Source organism: Amphiprion ocellaris, chromosome 11 (assembly GCF_022539595.1).
Source record: "Amphiprion ocellaris isolate individual 3 ecotype Okinawa chromosome 11, ASM2253959v1, whole genome shotgun sequence".
NCBI classification, from domain to species: Eukaryota; Metazoa; Chordata; class Actinopteri; family Pomacentridae; genus Amphiprion; species Amphiprion ocellaris.
Window position 1 is genome coordinate 9,866,218 of NC_072776.1, and position 10,107 is coordinate 9,876,324.

Below are 10,107 nucleotides of genomic sequence, written 5' to 3' on the forward strand. Positions count from 1 at the left end.
CTATACCTCACTGTATGTGATTTAATAGCATAGAAAACAAATGAGGATGCACCATGCCAGCATCTGCAGGATGATTCAGGTTAGCAGAAGATGTCATTGTGTCAGATAAGCAATAGTTAGGTGTGATAAGGGTGAGAGGAAAATACTTGGTTGGAATAAGGTGGACAGGACACAAACTCTGGTCTCCTGCTTGAAAATTGGGTTTGCTACACACCAGTGCACTAGCCGACCTTCAAACCTTTGCATTTCACTTTGCTACATATAGGGCACATTACTGAATGCTAGAACAGAACAAAAATTATGAGTCGGCAATCTGACAAAAGTATCATAATGAAGATCTTTTCAGGTAGACTCACAACCCATGTCACAGTCACAGCCAGAGGCAGTGATTAGGTGGCAGTGCTCTCTCTTCCTCCGGCCTGTTTTCTCTCTCTCTAGGTGTGTGGCAGTGGTGGGCAGCAGGTGTGGCTGATTACCAATCAGCTGATCGGGTGCAGGTGGGAGTTGCTCATCAGGCTGGCTGGGCTCACTATAAAGAGTGCCTCGTCTTGTCAGTTGGTGCTGGACTGTCTTCTAACTCACAGTTAGTGTTGCTATTATCTCTGTCTGAGCCACTGCATTTCCCAGCTCTGCATCTAACCCTGTTCTCTCTGTGCAGTATTGACTCCTGCCTGCTTCTGTTACCGTCTCTTCTGGTTGGAGAGCCACCTGGCTGAGGCTTCCAGGCTCTACGAGGACTGGGGCTTTCTCCAAGGAGTCTCAAAAAGCTAAGGAGGACTCTGGCTGTTGCCACACCACTTCAGGAATGCCATTCCACTGGGAGCTGGAACCCCCATCACAGTCAACTTACCTACATGCCTAGGATAGCAACTGCTGGCTGCTGAACACCTGGGACAAGAATCCTTGGTTCCAACCCCATACCAGAGAGAGACTGTTCAGTTAAGTTCTTGTTCCAGCAGCATCAGAAAATAGAGCATTGTTGTTTTGTTTAATTGTTGTTCCTGCTAGTTTAGTGGGATTCAGGGATAGAGTTTGGGTCCTTTGTGTGGACAAAGTTTAGTAGTTTATGTTTTGTAGTTTTCCTGCTCGGAGGTATTAAACGTGGGTTAACTGTTCTGTATATAGTGTTTATGCCTTCCCTCTAAGAAGTATTGTTTTGTTACGCCGCCTGCGTGTTCTAAGTGACTTCTGTTTCCGGTACAGAGTTCCGTTTGTAGTTTTTGGTTTAGCTGTTGTGCAAATAAATCTTGTTTAAATTGAGTCACTCGTCTGCTGTCTCATTTCCCTGCTCTTGAGCCTCTGCACCCACCATAACAATCCATATGGGTCATTCCACCGCAATTCACCAAATTTAAAAAAGAAGTTAACGCATGACCATCTTCAATTAGCCTTATTGTTTTTTTTTTGTTTTTTAAAGTGGTGAATATTGAGTTGACCATGTGTAAAATCTGGGTTTGTAGGTAACATTAGTTTTATTCAATCTGTGGGGCAATGTTTAAAGTAAGTGTAACTTGAGAAATAATGTAGCTAGAGTCCTGAAATTTTGCATATTCATTGACATGTACATGGGGTCTTCAATGGTGTAACTGTGCTTTGATAGAATGGTGCACATTTAGTCAGAAAATGTCCAATTTTTTTTTTTTTTTTTCAATTCTGATATTCTACCATCCATAAAAACTTTGTTTTCACCCTAAGATGCATATTTTGTGAGTATGGTGTCAGTCTGAAGCATACTTTATGAGGAAAAAAAAATTGCCTTTATGGCCAGTATTAGGACAATCGTTGTGCAGGTATGATAGGCGAAACCACTACAAAAGTGTAAGCTTTTTGCATCATCATATAACTGGTTTGTTTCATTCTATCAAAGCATGGTTGTGTCATTGAAGACCACATGTACATATCAATGAATCTGCAAGGACTCAGGACTCTAAGTACATTATTTCTTAAGTTATGGAATATAACCTCAAACATTGCTCACAGATTGGTGTGAAGAAAAAATCCAAAAATGGACACGACCCTCTTTTAACTCAAAAACTAATATTACCTATGACCCCAGATTTTCACATGGTTAACTCAATCAACATTCACCTTTAAAATAAAAAGTTACATTGAAGATGAAGGTGAATTGCAGCAGAATGACCCATACAAAAGTATCTTTATAAGAAAGCTCAGTTCATTTTTGACTGCAGCTCACAACAGTATCTCATCATACTAACTATACAGCATCCCTGTTCTTTTCTGAAGCCTTGGTGAACTTGGCATGGCAGCACATGAACCAGTTCTCCACCTACTGCACATTCTGGTTGCTGTGGCCCTCCAGCTAGCAGAGGACCTCCCTGACAGCAGCACAAGATTACCGACGCCAGCTGGAGTACGATATGATGGAGCTGGAGTCCATCCAAGAACTGCCACAACAGCAACCTATGTGTAAGTACTTACATATATCACTGATGATGACAATATCTGCATGATTCTTTTAAAAAGTGGATCATAGTCCAATCACAATCGCCCAGTCCGAGCTTAAGAATCAAAAACTTTTATAAGGCTGTGCTGGATAGAGGAGTATCTAAGGACACTTCCCATCATCCATTCCAAGACAGTTTAGGATTGCAGTTTGATCCCTTCAAGAATAATTTCGGATTGTTTGTACAAGGAACAAAGATTTTGTATTTTTTCATGGGTTTTTGCATTGGCCTATTTCCCCTCAGGAGAGCAATTTGTTACCTCAGAATGTACATGTCAGTTTTTGAGGCGGTCTGAACTGTCGAAGCATGAGGAAAATAAATCAGATTGGAGCCAAGTTCAGAGACTGGTAAAGACTATGAAGATGCTCAGCTGACTGAAACACACTGTCAGCCATAGAGCATATATGTTGAAGGATTACAGCTCAGCTCGGTTCGACTACAGAGCATCTCACTGCATGGCCTCCACTGGAAACATCCACAAGCAAATTCTATGAGCCAAAAATAGTAGAAGAAACAGAGTGGAAAATCATGAACACTGTTTGAATGACTACTCCCTCTGAAAATACTGTTTTTACAGCACTTATGGTATTATGATTAGTATTATTATTGTTCTAAGGCAGTAATCAAAAGTGTATTCATAAAATCAACAGGGATTTAATCACACTTTGGCATGTTCTTTAATGCTGTATTAGTTCTGCTCTTATTATTACGCTCATTTCAATTGCACAAAATAACAGAGAACATTGTATGCACTGCCAGCAAATAGATTTAAATGATTTATTCTGTCTACACAACATTTCAGCACCATACAAAACAACCTTCTATTACACAGAAAAGTCAAACATGTTACATGACAAGCTTTTCAAAATATGGGCTGTCCTACTAATGCCATGTTCAGTTCTCTGTACGTGCTTCAAATTTAATGACACACATCTGTATGGAAGCTCATGTCAGGGCTGTTGAAGCTGGTTTTGAAACTTTTCTTCTTCGCTATTTGAGGGTCAGGGCTTCTGAAGAACTTGTCTGTGGCCCTTTTTGCCACAGCAATAAAAATGGTTTGGTCTGCTGGTCACCGGGGAAATCAAGTCACACTACAACAGGCCCCAGTTCAGACTCATTGCTCTAATAAGGTCGTTTGAAACCAGTCATGGGCTGGAATTGTTCCTCAGTAGCTCCCAGTAAAATACATTTTCTTCAGCCTCACTATTAGCTGAAAAATGACCAACACCCTGTGACATTATAATGACTCCTTTACATCAGTTTTTGAAAGAAACCAACATTCATTACTGATTTGCTTAACAAGAAAGCAAAAAAATACTATACGCATGTACCGTATGCTTATTTAAAACTACACTATAACTTCAAATAGTAATTAAAATCAGTCGGACTGAATCAAAACCGATGATTTTCACTGCAGAGCTGGAGAGAAGCGTGCGATATCTATTTAAAATGTAAACCTTTCGTTGGTTTTAGCAAGGCGACACTAAGAGCAACACAAAGCAGAGGCCATTAAAGACTTAACGTAATCAACAAAAAGACATGCAGAATTGAAATTGTGATGTTTTAAATAGTTCCCACTGCATCCTCATAAGTGAGAAGAATCTCATTAATGAGACGACACACACAGAGGCTGCTCCAGAGTCTCGTTAAAAGCTTGAAAACAAAAAGTGATTACAGTAGGTGTGTAGGAGGATCAGAATGATTAAAGCTGGGAACATATTTTGATCCAGACACACACTAACAAGACTGAAAAGCAGCAGAACGCTATATGTGATAAAGGGCCCCACGTTTAATAAAAGGGGGTACAATTACAGTGCAGAAAGTTAACCAGTTAAAGACCCACGAAAACAAACAAGCTTTATATTTGGATATGAAAGAGGCTAAAGTTGAACATTTCAACATTCTGCCGGTTCCATTTCTCTGCAGCATAAAGGTAGTTCTGCTGTAACGATACTTGGAACAGAAATGTATTATATCTGTTGCATCCTTTAGGCAAAAAAAAGACAAGCACTGAATATGCAGTTATGGGAATCTTAACAAATGCACACAATTGTCATACATTTAGACAATTTACTTCATTTTTCTGGATAGATTAGTAGTTTGAGCAACTAAAATAAAAACGCTATTACTGGAAAACATGTTTAAGTGGGTACTGTGAATAGGAAGTGTGATGGAGGCTGTAATCGTCTGGGGTTCTTCACAACAGAGAAAAAGCAATATAACAGTTATTAATACCAACTGATCATTGCAGGCGAAAGAGGCCTAATCATCACTTCTGAACCATTTTGGGTGTTTTCCCAGGAGGAAGAAGCGCTTAAGATGCTTCTCAGCGTTAAGAGCTTGTCGTAAACAATATTCAAAGATTTTTTCATCATCTAGACTGAATGAAAAATGCCGCATATAGATGTCTTTCACCTTGTGCGAGGTTGGTTAAGGAGCAGGCCCACCTCAGCACCTCAGCCTGCTTTTTAGATTACAGTTTGGGCATTTTGCCTGTACTAGACAGCCAACAATGAAGGGCAGATCGGAAACAGGGAGAAAGAGACACACACAGAGAGAGAGAGGGGGGGGGAAGACATGCAACACATCAGAGCTGGTTGGATTCAAGTCGTGGACTTATGCAGACTTATGCAAAGTTATGCCCTGTAGCCATTCAGCTACCAGAGGGCTCCCCATTCTCCCATTCTTCTCTTTCACACATTCAGCTGTTACCTTTATCCATTCCTCTCCACCCATCTCTCTTCACACACATTCATACTTTCACCTCCTCCACTCCCTCGCTGTCCTCTCTCAGCGCCGTGCACATGTCTGACACATCTCCTTTTTTCAGGTTGTACTTCAAAATGTACAGACTGCCCACACTAACCTGTCCTTGTTCCCATCCTCATGTCCTTCTGTCCCTGACCAGCCTGACCTGATGAGCTCCCCCCTGTTCTCTGGCTCTCCTACAGTCCCATACATGTAATCCAGTATCAGCCTCGCTAATGAAATCCGGTTTCTGGCTTTGCTTGTCACCCTAAAGATAAAACTGTACAACTTATGTCAACCTTTGTGTGCCTTTTACTGCATTACTCGATTCTGTTTCTGCTTTATCAGGCAGTATCTCGCTATCAGATAATCAATACAACAAGCACTGATAATGTTGCTCCAGCACTGTGCCAGTTAAAAACTGAACATCTGTTTTATTCCAAGCAAAATAGATAGAAAAATGGATCTAAAAACATGAGGGACATACATAGAGATACATTTGTTAAGCATGTAGTGACTGCAGATTAGCATCTACTGTGTATGCCACCACATATTTGACAATAATAAATGTAGATTTGAGCTAAAGCGAGTAGTCAATTTATCATTTTGTAGGAGAAAATTAATTAACTACTCTCATAATCCTTTAATTGATTCACTGTTGCCACACATTACATGGTTCTTGCCTCTCAGTTGTGAGGATTTGCTGCTTTTGTTCTTCTTATGTGATAGTAAGTTTGAATTTTGGCAAAAAAAATACCAAAAACATCACCATAGGGTTCTGTTTGTGATAAGCAATTACACCATTTCCTGACATTTAATACACAAAAGATTTAATCAATTCAATAAAAAAAACAGCCCATTAATTCATGATGAAAATACTCATTAATTACAGGTTATGAGAGCACAGTCTATAACTGAGCACCACCAAACCAAGTCATAAAACCAGTACTGCTACTAACAGAGCACATTCTCAATTTATATGCCACATGAATCATAACATCCTGAAGGGAAAAGCTGCTATTAACCCCCGTGTCATCTGTTCCAGTTGCACATTAGGGCAGAGAATCATGGGACACAATACCATTACAACATGCTGCAGTATTATATGTCCCGCATAAATCGCCTTAAGAAATGAAAAGTTCAGCGTAACCGAAGACGAACACACTACTAAAAAGGCAAAGTGGGAGTAATGTGGTTATAGTAAACAGTGCAGGCAATTTGACTGGAAGCGTTACCAAAGTGCAAAGAGCTTTATCTACGCCATCACTGTCAAGCATCCACAAACATATGGAAAGCTGGAAAATTTAGAATGAAACAACAGGATGGAAACGCTTCTCAGTAGAGCGTTAGACAGTATCACAATGATGCCTGAGTTAATACACTAATTAACTACTGAGACTGAAGAAAGCACCCAAATGATCCCCACTGCAAAAACAAACACCTCGTGGTTGCCGCATGTATTTCATTAAATAAACCAGTTTATTTCCAGCCATTAATCTATGCTCCCTGCATGGTATAATTTCCACAAGGGGAATCAATATACTAAAATCTGATTTATACTTTTGTGTTAAATCTACGCTGTAGGCACCACTTAGCCTCTTACTGTAGCCTGCAGGTGCACATCAGCTGTAGCCCACAGAAATAAAGCAACGTAGACTGTAACAGCTATGATTGGCCCACTTGATTGCAATATGTTGTGTTTATATACAAAGATACAAACTGTGACATGCAGTAGACTCATGATGCAAATACAAAATGCAGGATTTATTCATTGTATCCATACAGCCCCTTCTTATTTTCATATCTCTGTCAATCCATGTATAGCTTTACCAGTTCTTACACCTTCTCTCTTTTGTGCCTTGCAGCAAATTCACTAAAAGTAACTGTTCTCCAGTAGAAAGTAACTCAAATGTGCTCTGCTTATTTCAGTCACAGTTTGAAGTACATGAAAAATCTCGACAAAGCTAAATATCTAGACCTCGGTTTGACAGGAAGCCGAACATGATGGCCTTCTAGTAGCCGCTGTTTTCATCACAGCAGATATTAGTGAAGTGTTTCAGAGCTTACTTGGTGTGTTTTAATGAAAACAGCAGATATCATTGCTGTTTTGTGTTGTATTCTCTAATCTTAGCTGTTTATTTTCTGGTTATGGGCCTCAATTGACAAAAACAAAGAGAGAGAGGAGAGAAATGACATACAGCAAGATATGCAACTGGTTGGGATTGGACAGGGACAGGCTGCTCAGGATATTACTGCACGTTAAATGTGTCCCAACCACTTTGTTATCAGGTCTCTTGCATGAGCTGTTCCTGGACAATGTGTTGTGGAAATTCAGCATTAAGTGTTGGCTGCAGCCATTCTGAAATAGGTCAGAAGATGCTATATTTCTCAGTTAAGAATGTGTCAAACTGTGCTATCAGGAAAAAGAAGAGAAGGAGCTGGCAGAGATACAGCAAGAAAATAAGCTGTGCACATGTCGACCTATTATCCAGCCAGTTTTGGTAAAAGTAAAAGCTCAGCTATTGTCTTGACTTCATACAACAGGCACTACAGCCCAAAACAGAATTCACTGTTTTTGCCAAGAATATAACAAGTGCAAAACCTGCTGCTTTCATAATATTTCACAAATGAGATTTTTTTTCTTAAAAAAACAAAAAAAAACACATACATTTAAATTCCATCCTCCAAAGCAGCACTGAGCAAATTATGCTTCACAATTCCATTATTCTTTCATTTAAAGTAATGGCATCAAATTGACAACTTTTTCTGCTCTATTTGTTCCACACCGACTCTAAGCAGCCATTCATTTAAAACAAACCCAATGCAAAAAAGCACCGACAACCTGTGAATAAATGCTGATTGTAAGCCCGGTGTAACAAGGGAGGCAACACTGACTAAGCAAAGATACAGTACTTTAAAGCGGGGATTAAGGCTTTAGACTCCCCAGACTAATTACACCTTGCAGAAATGTGATTAGTGGGAGCAGTCACAGGCACGCACTTCCAGTATGAGCAGGAGGCTACGAGCACAAGCTCAGCAGCAAAGCAAATAAACAAAAAAGCTGCTTGTAGACACACAGGCGGTCTTATACTGAACGCTACTGACTGCCGGGGCAGATGGACGTGTAATGGAAACCATCATATGGCTGAATGGGAAAGAGGATTAATGTCTGATCCAGATAATGATCTAAAATGTCCCAGCAATGGCAGCGGGAAACCCAGCTCTTTGCTCTTGATTTTGAACTTTTGAAGCTCTTCTCATTATTTTTTTATCACATTATTTGCTACACAGAACAACATTTAAATATCAAGGATGAGTGAGTCTGATTGATATAAGTTGAAACAAAGCTGTATCTCTCAAGTGAAACAAAAATAATCTAGTGGCAGGATTACTTGTTATCATCAAGTGCAAACTGCATCCACACTGAATGCGCAAACCTGATACCAGGGAGATTTTCATCAACACCTTCTGTGTCTTTCAGACATCGGTGCAATAGTAGAAACTCTTTCCTTCCACTGATGGAAATTTTCTCAGTGGGAATACATTAAGGAGTCAAAAATAATGTTGCTACAGTTTCAACTTTATCAGACAGCATCCATAGAAATCTTTTGAGATGATGATACAGAGAAAATCAGAGAGACAGAGCATTTCTTTACAGGTTTTTACACAGATGTTGCATCTGAACACTGAATTCTGCACCATAAGCACCCAAAACAACATTTCTGTATCTATAAACGCTACCCTTTAATATCAAACATTTCTACTAAGACTCTGCCAGAGAGCTAAGAAGAAATAGATCCCCTTAAATGAAAGCATCACTTTAAAGTTTCCCACCCTACAGTGCAACTTGGCCACCTGCACCTCCCATCCCCATCGCCCTGGACAAACTACGCATTGGTGAGGCTGAGTGCAGAGGTGACAAGCTCCGCCAGACAGGACGGAGATCAGCTGCGCCTGAAAGTGGCCGCATCACTACAAACACCCAGCCTGGTCTGAACCCAAACGCACCACAGCACAGATCACCACAGAGCTCCACAGCAGAGGAAGGGGACAAGCCGAGAAGCTGCGCGCATATACGAGGAAGGACAGATGATCCGAGGACGCATGAATCCACTCACACTGCAGACAATTTTAAGAAAAAAAAAAGAAAAAAGTACAAGCATGCCCAGACAAACGAAGCTGCGCTGCGATCTGCACGCTGGATGGAAAAGAGAGAGAAAAAGAAGCATCCCCGTTTACCTCAGTCAGTGTCTCCATCCCACTCAGACTTGTGGTACTGATGATACGCTTTGCTCCAGCATCCTGAAGCACTGTTGTTCGACTGGAGGAGGGATGGATGAGGCGGGGGGACCGTGACCGTGGTGCAACTGCGCTGACGTACCGTTTGACGAGAGCGAATCCACCAATCAGAATGTAATCCGATAGACGCCCGACCAATCAGCTCAAAGGGGGCGACAGTGAAGCGCAGCAAGGTAGATTGACGCTGTGGGAGAATTTATAGTCAACTCCCGCAAAGTGTTTCACAGCAGACACATGTACCTCACAGGTAAAACAGTTAAATTAACCAAACAAGTGTATAAAAAGGTGTTTGATGTAGATTATTCAAAAGAATGCACGCCTTTTGAAAGTTTGAAGCCATATGTCCACTATTAGTAGACAAATAGAGCATAAAAAGAGAGAAATAGTAATGAAATTTCAAGTTTGATACAATATTAAGAATTTTAAAGTTAGAAATGATTATATGTATCGATGCTGCATACTGGTTTCTGTACAATGTGCTGTTTTCCAGTGCATACAAAATCTAACGTATGTCACAAATATATACCATGAGATTTTATTCATATGTTAATATGTTAATGAGATTTAAATATCTATATACATACTGTCTTGCATT

At 40.3% G+C, this 10,107-nt stretch overlaps 1 protein-coding gene across 1 annotated transcript in view; it reads right to left on the reverse strand.

Moving 5' to 3' along the window:
- Nucleotides 1-9,604, reverse strand: part of b3galt1b (UDP-Gal:betaGlcNAc beta 1,3-galactosyltransferase, polypeptide 1b) — a 51,467-nt gene extending 41,863 nt beyond the window's left edge. Inside the window, exon 1 of the mRNA XM_023276648.3 lies at nt 9,453-9,604. The gene's annotated coding sequence lies outside the window, so the exon portion shown is untranslated. The remainder of the gene's footprint in view (nt 1-9,452) is intronic.
- Between the last annotated feature and the right edge of the window lie 503 nt (nt 9,605-10,107).